Source organism: Anabrus simplex, chromosome 1 (assembly GCF_040414725.1).
Source record: "Anabrus simplex isolate iqAnaSimp1 chromosome 1, ASM4041472v1, whole genome shotgun sequence".
Lineage (NCBI taxonomy): Eukaryota > Metazoa > Arthropoda > Insecta > Orthoptera > Tettigoniidae > Anabrus > Anabrus simplex.
Window position 1 is genome coordinate 826,809,915 of NC_090265.1, and position 14,519 is coordinate 826,824,433.

Consider the following 14,519-nt stretch of genomic DNA (forward strand, 5'->3'; position numbering starts at 1 on the left):
CACACCATTTATAGCAGGGACTGGCTGCATAAGGATTGGCATTATTAGCATCGCTCATACCTCAGTAATTCACTTTCACATTGTCAAAGCCAAGGATGAGACAGAGACAGATCTATGAAAGTAACAAAATTGCTCTAGCCTATCCCAGAAGACATAGTGCACTGTAAACACTAGGTCCTGCCAGTAAAGGCATTAACTTCGTTTAATAGCTTCTTATTTGCAGACAGTGGAGTGGCCTCAGTTCTTCTTGCTTCTATCAGATAGTTCCCTTGATTGAACTGTGAAACAGCTTCTGTCACACCTAGTTCAAACTTTTTCTTGGATACAAATGCATTCTTTGGGCACTTTGACCAGATTATACTATGGAAACATTCACTTGCATTTTGAGTCTTTCCAATAGTGCATCTGGTGAGAAGTGTATTCGATGCTAGCCTATGACAAACTGATATCCTAACAACAACAAATGGTCTCAGAGCAGTATGGAAAGCAGTTTTGTGTGATTCTACTTGATCTCCTTTGGCAAGGGCACAATTAAAGGAACACCAAGATTTCTTGCCTTTTGGACTCTTCATGTGTTGTGGTTTCTCATCAGTACTCATACAAAGTTGCATAGACTGCACTCTTTATTTACCCACAATGACTCTTCTATACTAATGAGTCAGCTTTACAATTGTTTCTTCCTTCAAACTTTTATGTGCTTTCCCACCGAGAGTCACGCTTGTACCCGACTTTCCTTCACCACATTCCTCAATCCTATCCCAAGTAGTTTCGCAATATGATTCACACACTCTTCCTTCATAATTTCTGTGTTGCCATAAACACTCAGTTTTCTGCACGTGAATGTGTTTTGGAGTCTCTATCAGACAACAGTAGTGTAGCGGAAACCTAGCTTTACCGAGCCATTCCATAACCTCCCCGCAGCTTCCATTTCCATGCCTAGAGATGATCCACTGCAGTTTCGATCGCAGTGTGCCTGGTGACCTTTGTACCAAAATGAAACATCTGGAGTTTCTTCACCCAAGTCCCTCTTCCCGGCAGTGCACGAGTAACAGTAATTGGATAAAACTTCCCAATTAACCACTAAACCAATCAAAATGTCAATCACACGTCCAAATCAGAAGTTACTAGTAAAACCTCTTATGCCAACTACGCTCGTAGCCGACTGAAATGTCAATTACTGTTGCACCCGCAAGAACACTATTTTCCTTTATATGTGCCTCGTGTACCCGCCTCCTTGATTCTTCCAAAACATCACTGGCAAAAACTTTTCCTTCCCTTACAATATGGTTCAAAATATTTTAGTAAGTAAATTTGCTCATGATATTCATGTGCATGCCTAAACAGAGTATTTCCACAGTGGCATATGCCCTACCAAAACTGTTGAAAGATTCCCACAGTTTTCTTCTTTATGTCAAACATGCTCTTGTTATTTTGAGATTTTTGCTTCTGAGAGCATGTGTTGATTTGATTCAAAACATAACCACAGTTTTCACATTTCACAACCACTTTTCTAGAAAAACCGAACTTATTTATTTGTGCAGTTACACTCTCCTTGAAACATTTACAACACAGTGCAATTTATACAGCGATCTCAGAACAGTCATATCGACAAACATATACTGGCCTTCATGTTCAGGTTCATTTGATCCCTCAGAAATATTTGCTTCCACCACACATGTGGGCGTTTCTTCTGCGTGATCTGTAGACCACCACCTAGTAAGAATTTCTTTTGTTCTCTGTTTTAGTGCAGTTTTACCTCTGACTTTAGGCATGATTGAACACTGAGTAACAGAAATAACACCACCGAAACACACTTCTGACAGCTTGTTTACATATGACTTCAAAGAAATGATCACAGAGCATAAATAAATACCTGCTTCTCAAAGAACACATACATATTCAAGAGATACCCGGAATGCTCAAGAGATGGCACCAAAGTCCAGATTTATTTTTCAGATCACACAAGTAACATTGTGACAACTGTCTTGCAGGTTTTCAAAAATAAAGTTTACAGGAAAATTTAGGACCATACTTTGATTCTATACCTCAAACCTGGAGTAAGAGATCAAATAAAGAAATACACTCACTAACACAACAAGCACCAATAATCAACATCAATTCTAGAAGACTTCAATTGGGCTGGCCATCTTCTAAGGATGGAAAATGATAGGATGGTCTTACGAATCTTTAAAGAAGAACTAACAGGAAAAAGACCAGTGAGAAGACCACGTAGGTTTTGAAAAAAAATGAAATTTTCAAGATGTGTAGTAGACATCTAAATGTGAACAACTGGCAAGAACTTTCCCAAAAGAGAGTTCACTGGAGGCAATTTGTGAGATCGGCGCAGGATCTTTATGTCCCATAGAAGCCTTCTGAATGAGAGTGAGATATTGTGTGATTTATTCTACCTGATGATGTTCCTTAGGGGAACAAACATTTCATAAATCATATGTATTGAATAGGCAGACAACTTAAATATAATGTTTAAGTTATTCTTAAATATTTACTACTTGATTTTATAGTCAATATGGGTTTTAATAAAAAATGAAGCCATTAAAGCTTGTTACATATAAGATGGGAAGAAGCGAGAAGAATCATCATAACAAATTTTTAAGAACAGATGCCCTTCATGACATCAATCTCCACAAAGGAGTTTAAGAGATTAAATAAATGTCACGATATTTAATAGTAGGAAGATGCAGGGTGAAACCCGGTGTCAGCACATAGCCTACCTCTGCCGAATAGTGCCAAGGGGTCTGTTCAAGGCTTAACGTCCTCAGCTGACAGATGGAACACCATCAACTGCAGCAAAGGCCCTGCACGTGAATACTGCGAAGAAGTTTGGAATTAATTGAGGGGTTGGCATGCAATCTATTGATTAGAAACTGTATTCCACCAACAGGACACAAACCAGCTAACCACGGTGTCAGAACATATAAGACTTGACACCTTAACGATCATGGCCACCAGGAGGGCTTAGAGAACCACTTCTATGAGGGGGAGGATCATGCTTAAGTACCTAAACATAACCTACAATAAGTCATGGAAAGATTTTGGTAATAACCTGGAAAGGCTAGCTCAGGCAGCTGGGAAACCTTTCTGGACAGTAATAAAGAATCTTAGGAAGGGAGGGAAAACGGAAATGAACAGTGTTTTGAGTAATTCAGGTGAACTCATAATAGATCCCAGGGAATCACTGGAGAGGTGGAGGGAATATTTTGAACATCTTCTCAATGTAAAAGGAAATCATCATGGTGGTGTTGCAAACAGCCAAGCTCATGGGGACGAGGAAAAGGATGTTGCTGAAATTATGCTTGAGGAAGTGGAAAGGATAGTAAATAAACTCCATTGTCACAAGGCAGCAGGAATAGATGAAATTAGACCTGAAATGGTGAAGTACAGTGGGAAGGCAGGGATGAAATGGCTTCATAGAGTATTAAAATTAGCGTGGAGTGTTGGTAAGGTACCTTCAGATTGGACAAAAGCAGTAATTGCACCTATCTATAAGCAAGGGAACAGGAAGGATTGCAACAACTATCGAGGTATCTCATTGATTAGTATACCAGGCAAAGTATTCACTGGCATCTTGGAAGGGAGGGTGCGATCAGTCGTTGAGAGGAAGTTGGATGAAAACCAGTGTGGTTTCAGACCACAGAGAGGCTGTCAGGATCAGATTTTCAGTATGCGCCAGGTAATTGAAAAAATGCTACGAGAGGAATAGGCAAGCGTGTTTATGTTTCGTAGATCTAGAGAAAGCATATGACAGGGTACCGAGGGAAAAGATGTTCGCCATACTGGGGGACTATGGAATTAAAGGTAGTTTATTAAAATCAATCAAAGGTATTTATGTTGACAATTGGGCTTCAGTAAGAATTGATGGTAGAATGAGTTCTTGGTTCAGGGTACTTACAGGAGTTAGACAAGGCTGTAATCTTTCACCTTTGCTGTTCGTAGTTTACATGGATCATCTGCTGAAAGGTATAAAATGGCAGGGAGGGATTAAGTTAGGTGGAAGTGTAGTAAGCAGTTTGGCCTATGCTGACGACTTGGTCTTAATGGCAGACTGTGCCGAAAGCCTGCAGTCTAATGTCTTGGAACTTGAAAAATAGTTGCAATGAGTATGGTATGAAAATTAGCCCCTCGAAGACTAAATTGATGTCAGTGGGTAAGAAATTCAACAGAATCGAATGTCAGATTGGTGATACAAATCTAGAACAGGTCGATAATTTCAAGTATTTAGGTTGTGTGTTCTCCCAGGATGGTAATATAGTAAGTGAGATTGAATCAAGGTGTCGTAAAGCTAATGCAGAGAGCTCGCAGTTGCGATCAGCAGTATTCTGTAAGAAGGAAGTCAGTTCCCAGACGAAACTATCTTTACATCGGTCTGTTTTCAGACCAACTTTGCTTTACGGGAGCGAAAGCTGGTTGGACTCAGGATATCTTATTCATAAGTTAGAAGTAACAGACATGAAAGTAGCGAGAATGATTGCTGGTACAAACAGGAGGGAACAATGGCAGGAGGGTAGTTGGAATGATGAGATAAAGGCTAATTTAGGAATGAACTCGATGAAGCTGTACACATAAACCGGCTTCGGTGGTGGGGTCATGTGAGGCGAATGAAGGAGGATAGGTTACCTAGGAGAATAATGGACTCTGTTATGGAGGGTAAGAGAAGTAGAGGGAGACCAAGACGACGATGGTTAGACTCGGTTTCTAATGATTTAAAGATAAGAGGTATAGAACTAAATGAGGCAACAACACTAGTTGCAAATCGAGGATTGTGGCGACGTTTAGTAAATTCTCAGAGGCTTGCAGACTGAACGCTGAAAAGCATAACAGTCTTTAATGATAATGTATGTATGTATGTATGTATGTATGTATAATTTTGTAGTTTATGGGCTACAAAATTTGTCCAGCTCCTTGGTTGAATGGTTAGCATACAGGAGCTCTGCTCAGAAGGCCCCCCAGGTTCGATTAACAACTGGGCCAGGGATTATAACTACATAGGATTAATTCTCCAGACTCGGGGACTGGGTTTTTGTATTCTTAGTACAGTTCTCCGTATCTACACACAACACTAACAACCATTACAAAGACACACAATAGTGTACACATTGCTCCACATAGGGTTCACGTCAGGAAGGTAATCCAGCTGAAAAACTGGGTCAAATCCATAATGAGTGAAAATCACAATATATAGGAAAAATGACCAGAATATACCATGAAAATTGTCTGAAACTTGGATAAACACTATTAATCACATACCAGCCAATTTCCAAAAATCAAAAATAGGAAGATGTTTTAATTCTTGGATTTCATCACGTACATTGCGCCATGGTATCGATGAAAAATGATAGATAAAAGGCATACATATCTAGTTACAATGCGAATTACCCATTAAATTTAAAATCTTAAACCAAAAAAAGATAAAAATGGTTACAAGAAAATGTAACAAACATGGAACAAAATGCATCATAGTTTCCTCACTAGACTGTAAAAGGAACGGAAATTCAATATAATAGTTATCTCCGAACACTTGGAGATAAAGTTCATTATGTTTTGCAGCCATAATTTAAATACCAGAAACTGTCACGGACACAACTCTTCTTCCTCCACTCTTCCCACAAGCGTGGGATCGTGGGTGTGAACTGTGTCGCACATGTGGATTTGGCCATGTTTTACAGTCGGATGCCTTTCCTGACACCAACCATATATGGAGAGATCTAATTACATTGCGTGTTTCTGTGGTGTTCGGTAGTGTAGTGCGCTGTCTGTGTTGCGACAAACACCCAGCCCCCGGGCCAGAAGAATTAATCAGACGCGATTAAAATCCCCGATCTGGCCAGGAATCGAACCTGGGACCCTCTGAACCGATGGCTTCAACGCTGACCATTCAGGCAATGAGTCTGTCACTGACACAACTCTCGGAAATATATTCAAATCATTACAATTATGACCTCAGAATGAACACAAAATGCACTGAAATATAGTTGTAGACTAAACACTATGACCTTGCCTCACACCACTACCCTCCAATGGCAGCCTGCTGTCTACTAGCGGCTTATAGGATTTACTACATCTATTGTAGCCGGAGTTGTCAATTCGTCTACCTCATTAGCACCAAATGAGCCAGAGCAGGAATAAAACATGTTTATGGAATTTACTTCGTCATTCCGATGTAAACTGAATTATTATTATTATTATTATTATTATTATTATTATAGCTCGGGAATTTACACATGAAAACAATAATGTTAATACTGTATTATGGCAATCTAAAGTAGGTTATGAGGTAACGAAGAGAGACCTCAGAATACTAAAACGTAAACTTCAATGACACATAAGACTGGACTAGAACAGTGACAGGGCGACTGGTTAGTAACCCGAAGTCGGGAGGTGCCGTGGGTTGAAATCCGAAAGTCTGCTGTTCTTGAAACTACTTCTGTAGTTTTCTGTTTCATGTAAATGCCAGAACATTACAAGAAATATGAAGAATAATAATAATAATAAACTTAATTCTGTTGTTGCCATTAACATATAATTGTTAACAAAATGAATGTTCAAATTACCCAATTTTATCCCACGATTTTGAAAAGTGAAAATAATAATTTATTCATACTGAATGAAGAGAAAACTGTATTATTAATTATTCATGATTAGTATAATTATTGGCTCCTCCGTGGCCCAGACGGTAGCCTCTGACAGTTGAGGGAAAGCAACAGACTAAGGTGTTAACTCCCACTTTAGAGTGTTTTGCATACCGTACCATAAAAAGGTTCAAATAGGTTTGATTTTTGTTATTTCTTTTAGTTTATTTTTATTAGTCATAAATATTTGGAAAAAGAAAAAAATACATTTAATTTGATGTGTAGGACCCCAGAAAAAAAAAAAAAAAAAAAAAACCATTGCCATTATATATATCACAATTGAGAACATGCGGCAATAGTCACTTAGAGTAGTGTGATAATAAAGTTAAAACATAATTATCGAACTACTACTACTACTACTACTACTCCTCCTCCTCCAAGAGTACACCAAGCAATTCCATGGAAAGAAAATATTACAAGAAATACTACTAGTTTCGCATTCTAAATCCACTACCATATGCATAACTATTAACCATTAAATTTCTTCTTATTTATATTTTACGTTAATCCTCGTCGTCTTTCTCCTCAGAAGAGGAAGAATCTGTTAGCTGTATACAAATTCTCTCATTTTCAAAAATGGAGAGGATGTTCTTGTAGCTATTTTCTACTTTCTCCGTGTGGTTGATTTAATTTCTCCACATGTCAGGTGTCACGAGCATACAGGCTTCCTTCAATGATTGAACAATTTCTTCCAATGGTTTCTTTCTTAGATTTTGTAATGCAGTCCTCCTTTTTATCTCCACCCACGCCACCTCAATGGGATGGAATTGCAGTGGTATGGCAGTATGCGCAAGATTGTGTCCATAACCGGCTACCAATTGGTCAACAACACACCTTTTCTTTCTCCAATAGGCGTGTTCTCCACAATAATTTCATGAAGAAATTGTATTATAGGAACAGGATGAGGGACAGGAATATTTTTATCAATCTTTTTTCCAAGGATTGATTGGGTTCAGGGTTAAATACATGGTTGTGGTAAGAGGCATTGTCTATAACTATCACAGATGGTCCTTCTAAGCATCGCCATATCTTCACTTCAAACCAGTTTTGAAAGATTTTCTATTTCATGCTGCCATGGTAATCTGCAGCAGCATCCACCATTTTAGTATATGTAATTAGAAGAGCATCACTAACAAAACCAAACTCTCCACCGCAATGAACAATAACGATCCTATTGCTTTTGTTGAATGTGGTTGTTACAGCACAATGTTTTTTGGTATGATAATCCTCAAAACAAGGTACAGGGAACAATTTTTTACTTGCTTACTTAATCTGCTTACCCTCCAGGGTGGGTTTTTCCCTCGGACTCAACGAGCGACCCCATCTGTACCACCTCAAGGGCAGTGTCCTGGAGCGTGAGACAATAGGTCGGGGGATACAACCAGGGAGAATGACCAGTACCTCGCCCAGGAGGCCTCGCCTGCTATGCTGAACAGGGGCCTTGATGGGAGATGGGAAGATTGGAAAGGATAGGCAAGGAAGAGGGAAGGAAGCAGCCATGGCCTGAAGTTAGGTACCATCCCGGCATTTGCCTGGAGAAGTGGGAAACCACGGAAAACCACTTCCAGGATGGCTGAGGTGGAAATCGAACCACCTCTACTCAGTTGACCTTCTGAGGCTGAGTGGACCCCGTTCCAGCCATCATACCACTTTTCAAATTTCGTGGCAGAGCCGGGAATCGAACCCGGACCTCTAGGGGTGGCAGCTAATCACACTAACCACTACACCACAGAGGCAGACAACAAATTTTTGAAAACGTCAATTTCTGAAGAATTTTTCGTCAGTGAAACATTCTGAATTCCTGATTTACTGCCATCGAAGCTAAAGCGGTTGGCGTGAATTGGTTATAGTCTCGTCTTCCCAAACTCTGGGATTACTAGGCGCTTTATTTACGTTCGTTCGCTTCGGACGTGGCGGCTGCAAGACCGCAACCTTACATTCATTAACGTCTTCGCTACTTGAATTATTTCCAGATATACCTCCTACATCGTCTTCATCACTGTCTTCAAATACTGAACAATCACTTTCAGTATTCATAAGAATTTCACGAATTGTATCGTCGCTTGTAAGCAAGTCAGCTCGACTTTGTGCAGCCATGTTCAACTGTTTGCAATTGACTCGCTAAAGCTGAAGACATCCGCTTCAAAACATTTCATTTCCAGTGTTCCCCATGGTGATAACAATAACCTAACGACTTCAAAATATAGCCAACAGATGTAGGGAGTTATCCGTTTTTCAATCGTTGTCCAAAGACATACATTTACGAAGATATATCACTTCAAATTCCGACACGCAATATATTGCGCCGTAACCACAGCGGCACTTACCGCTACACGCAATATATTGCGCCGTGACCTTCAAAGGGTTAAAGACTGAAATTAGACACACAATCAAGATGTAAAATGGACTGCTGTGAAAGGGCTTGATCTTTTAATTATGCATTACTTTTTTAGCTTTAGCATACCTGCCTGAACTTTAGTAAAGATATGAACTTCATTAATGTTTCCGTATTGAACTGAGATCAACGATAAGATATCTATTAGGTTCAACCTTTTCAATACTAATTAGGTACGTGTTTATGTTACAAATACCTTTTATTCAACTTGGGGACCGGTTTCGACATATATAATGTCATCACCCATAAAATCACAAATATATAAGCAAAGACAGTCTGTAACTGACCCTTCACTTACTCTTCTGTTATGATACATGGTGTGAAGGGTCAGTTACAGATTATGTCTTTGCTTATATATTTGTGATTTTATGGCTGATGATGACATTATATATGTAAAAACCGGTCCCCATGTTGAATAAAAGGTATCTGTAACAAACACTTACCTAATTAGTATTGAAAAGGTTGAACCTAATAGATATCTTATTGTTCGCCTGAACTTTCGCGGATAGAGGTGTCTTTTTTTTTCGCATTTAAAGCATAGCACATCACATTAGGACACGTGTCAATAAAAATATCGGCATATTCCTTACATGATTCAATGACTTTACATTTAGTACAGAAGAAAAATGCAGAATGAAGCAGCTTGGCAGGCCTCTTCTATCCCTGAATATTATTCACAAGCAAACTAGTAGAGGTAAGGATTTTTGTAGGACATTTAAGCCACAGATCTATGAGAGGAATACTTGGCTATGTTGTTGCGATACCATTAATAGGCTTTTCTGTTTCCCATGCTTGCTTTTTGCTAAGGGTAAGGACACGAATTGGACAAAAACAGGAATATCAAATTTCAGCCATTTAACACAAAAGATCAAAAAGCACCAAGCCTCTATTACACATAAGAGTGTATGTTTGGATCTTTCAGTTCTGGGGAAAACCGATATTAGGCAGCAGCTAAGTAGCGCTTTCAGAAGGAATATTGAGAGACATAATGATAGTGTGAGAAAAAACTGGTGCGTGCTCTCGAAGGTGAAGTGACGTTCTGTGGTGAATTTGAACTTTCTTTCAGAGGTCATGATGAAACACTCGATTCAAACCATCCAGGCATATTCAGAGGACTCATTAATTTTACTTCGGCAGTGGATACCGTTGTTAGGGGTCATTTCAATAGTGCTACTGCCTTCGAGGATACGTTGAAAGGATATTCAAAATAACATTCTGGAATACATCTTGAAAGTGTGTAGGATGCTAAAGCACATGTGCGTATCACCGGCTGAGCTTCCTTCATAGTCAATCAACACTCGCCAAAAAAATCTTCTCAGTGACACATCAGATAACTTCCACTTCATACAACACAACTTTTAACAACACCCTAGAATCCAGCGCACACCAGCACGAACATGGCGTGCCACTACGGCTCCTCTTCACAAACAGAAAAAGAAGATGCCTCATCCCAGCTATGACGCTCTGACCCTGTAGTAATGTATTTTTAATCCCTCCACTGCGGATTATACCATAAGCAACTCCATTCTATTTCACCAGGCCAGCAGCACAAAACAACAACTTCATCCCAAGGTCCTTCATGTTTTCATTTACGGGATGTCTGCCTCCGTAGCGTAACGGTTAGTGTTATTAGCTGCCGTCCTCGGGGGCCCAGGTTCGATTTCTGGTACTGCCAAAAAATTAAGAATGGCAGGAGGACTGGTATGTGGTTCAGGTGGTACATGCAGCTCACCTCCAATGGGGGTGTGCCTGAAAAGAGCTGCACAACCTCAGGATGAGGACACGAGTTTACTTACTATTTACGGAATAATATCAATTCAAAGTCTCACTAGCATCTCGCACTGATGTTTTCACATAGTATTCAAAGCGACATGAAGTTTACAGAACTAAAAAGCGAAAGACTCCAACCCGCAACATATTCCCAGTAAATGCAATTATCAACGAATAACTGCCGTCATTGTTGCCATTCAAATGCACCGTGTACTCAGTGACACCCAATGAGTCTCCATCCATGCCGATCAAATTCACCGTACTTATTAAGCCATATTCATGAACCTGGGACTTCAACCAGACAACTTCCAGTATGACTAGGCCTATAAAACCTCATCTGACATCCTTGAAAAAACAGTGGAATATTTTTCCCTGCCCCCTGTGGTTATAAACTAAGGTTGGACCACTGTGCATATTACTGATGTGTTAATGCTGTAATCATCAACCAACGACTAAAACAACGGGACACACTTGATGCCAGACATTTTATATCCTTTCTCACGAAGCTGCTATCTTGTAAATATGTATATAATCTTGTAATTTCTCAACTGTTCAATTGGATATTGTAAATTTACTGTATAGTTACCCTGTCAACCTGTAATTGTTCAACTAACAGCAGTAATTAATGTCATGAACATTGATGCCAGATACTTTATAACCTTTCTCCCCTAACTGTTTACATGTAAATATATGTATAAGCATTATAATTTCCTATAATTTTCTAATGAGCAGCGTCAATTATTCTTCAGACCACCACCGCTGGACTCTGCTAAAATACACAGTGATTTTACGCATTGGTGCCGACTACTGTGTCTATAAACTTATATTGTTTAACTGTATCATCACTGAACATGATTTTCTTTATTGCTTAACTTTCCCATTGTAATGTATCTTAATGTTTACAATTTAATTACTAATCAGGTACCTGATTTATGCCTTGAGGAGGTATTATGACTGATGATGCCCTCAATGAAGGGCAACACATGTCTCAAATGGAATTAATAATAAATTCCGAAGTGTTTAAAAATCTATAATGTATTGAATAGGTGACACAATAAACCCTTTAGCATCCTACATTCAGTATCTTCAATACGGATTAACAATGATATTTATCACCAGCAATGTTGAAAGTGTGTTGCAAAAATATTTTAGCTAAAGTAGCTACTGTAGATTTCATATCAGTGGTAGCAGATGAAATATCTGATGTGTCTTCAATGTGTCATTGTACCTCAATAATTAGCTATGGGGAACCTGTTGAAAGGTTCTGGACTTTCTTAAACCCAGCAGGAAACGACACCTGCTCATTAGCCAATTGTATAATACGAGTCCTCACTGAAGTAGTTGGAGAGCACAAAGAAAAAGTAGTCTCTCAAAATTACAATAGTGCCAACGTTATGAGCGGCCAACACTCTTATTTGCTAGGGGCTTTACGTTGCACCGACACAGATAGGTCTTATGGCGACGATGGGATAGGAAAGGCCTAGGAGTTGGAAGGAAGCGGCCGTGGCCTTAATTAAGGTACAGCCCCAGCATTTGCCTGGTGTGAAAATGGGAAACCACGGAAAACCATTTTCAGGGCTGCCGATAGTGGGATTCGAACCTACTATCTCCCGGATGCAAGCTCACAGCCGCGCGCCTCTACACGCACGGCCAACACGCCCGGTGGCCAACACTCTGGAGTACAAACAATTGTCAGGCAAGACTCCCCATTTGCTTACTTTGTGCATTGTTACGCCCATCAATCAAATTTAATCCTGGCCACAGCAAAGAAGTGCGATTGTTCTTTGCCACCATTGGGGAGATCGCAGCATTTTTTTCTCATTCGCCTCAGAGAGTGGCTATTCTTGATGACGTTGTGGGCAGAAGAGTTCTGCAAGGCTCAGCTACGAGATGGAACTTTAAATCAAGATATGTTCTTACATTGCATGAGTATAAGGAAGCCAAACTGGAATGCTTGGAGAAAATTGAAGACACGAGCAGACAAACAGTTACTATGAACCAAGCACATGGACTGCGTCTGAAAATACAACCGCCAACGTTTACATTTCGGTTAGAGTTCTCTTACAGGGTTATGCCTCACGTGGACATTCTATAAAACCAAGTACAAAAGCGTTCTGCTAACCCCGTATCAGAAGTGCAGTAAGCTCCTTTGAAACGGCAATTTTGAAAGTACGGGATAATGTTGACAACATCGCTGTGGAGGAAAATGCACAAGAGGACAACAGAGGGAAAAGAAGATGCGAAAATAGTTATTACTCGAGGAACATTGCGGCAAAGGAGGTGATGCGATTATAAATCGCAGCAAAGAGAGATTCAACTTCTCCAACCAATTACTGGCCCCCGGTTTCTTTGATCACCGATTCTTCCCATTTTTCCAAAATAATATTCCAGATGAGAATCTTATGTATATTATACAATCCTATCCTTTTCTTGACAAACAGGAACTGAAAATCAAACTGCAAGTGATTTACTCAAGAAGTGATTTTAAAGAAATTAACAATGCAACCGACTTGTTTTTTTGACAGAGAACAATCTTAAGGAACCTTTCGGAGAAGTGATGAAACTTTTGAAATTAATTATTACTGTCCCCATGACTACTTCTGAAGCAGAAAGATGTTTTTCCACTTTAAAGCGAATTAGGACATTCCTAAGGAGTACAATGGATGAAGAAAGACTGTCTGCTCTCGCTATGTTGTCCATCGAGAAGGAGATGACCCATAAATTAGTCTATTTTAAAGAGAAGGCAATGGACTTGTTCACCGACACGTAGGAGAGGAGAATGGATTTCATGTACAAACAGACGACAGCTGGTATACCAACGCCAGCAACGTCTTCAGCATTAGACGAAACTGGGATCAACTTAAAGGTAATTACACTTTAAATAATGTCTTTCATTTCTCATAGTTCTGGTAACTTCGAGCTGCAGCCGTGTGCATGCAAAGGAAAGTCACCTTTCTAGTCGAACAATGTCACTGCTTTACATCTATGTAAACATCAAGTAACATTAAATTTGGACATGTTATTTTTAAAAGTAGTGAACCTCCAGATGTTTTATCCACTGTGCTCCACTGCACCCAACACAAAAGAAAACATCCAACTTCTGAATGGAATGCAAAATACAAGCACAAATAAGCTCACTGTGTTATTTAGCAATCTTGCTCATAACCGGCAAGCAAAACTGAACATTCCTGAAGCTAATGGCTTGCTCCGCAAAGGTGCAACTTATCCTGTGAAGTACATGAATTTAAGGTCCTTTTCCATAATATCCCATATTAAGTAAAGGACCGTTACTGGATGCTACTAAATTGTTACATCCATCTAGACCAGTATTTCAATTCAAATCTCAATCTAAATGATATATCCGAGACACCGAAAATTCTCTTTGATTTCCTTATAGCATTACTGAAAAATGTTCAAATTCCAAAGAAGAGTTTAATTTTACGTATTATGCGCAACAAGTTTTCTCAATATTTGTTCCGTAGTCAACGCCCACCAGATCCCTTCCACACGCCCTACTTCTGCCTACCGGTATAGTCCCTCCCTTGTCCCATCCAGATATGCATACCTGATTCGAGTTGTTCATTCTTTACTGATATATAAGTAATAATAATAACGGACCAAAAACATGAAATTCATAACCATTCTTTACTGCTCGTTATTTACATTACGATTAGTCTAAGGCCGTATGGGGTGAGTCTTGCATACAT

At 39.5% G+C, this 14,519-nt stretch overlaps 1 protein-coding gene across 1 annotated transcript in view; it reads right to left on the reverse strand.

Annotated features, from left to right (window-relative positions):
- The window catches only part of LOC137496927 (uncharacterized), a 221,144-nt gene that overhangs the window by 1,588 nt on the left and 205,037 nt on the right, over positions 1 to 14,519 (reverse strand). The gene's annotated exons all lie outside the window — the stretch shown is intronic.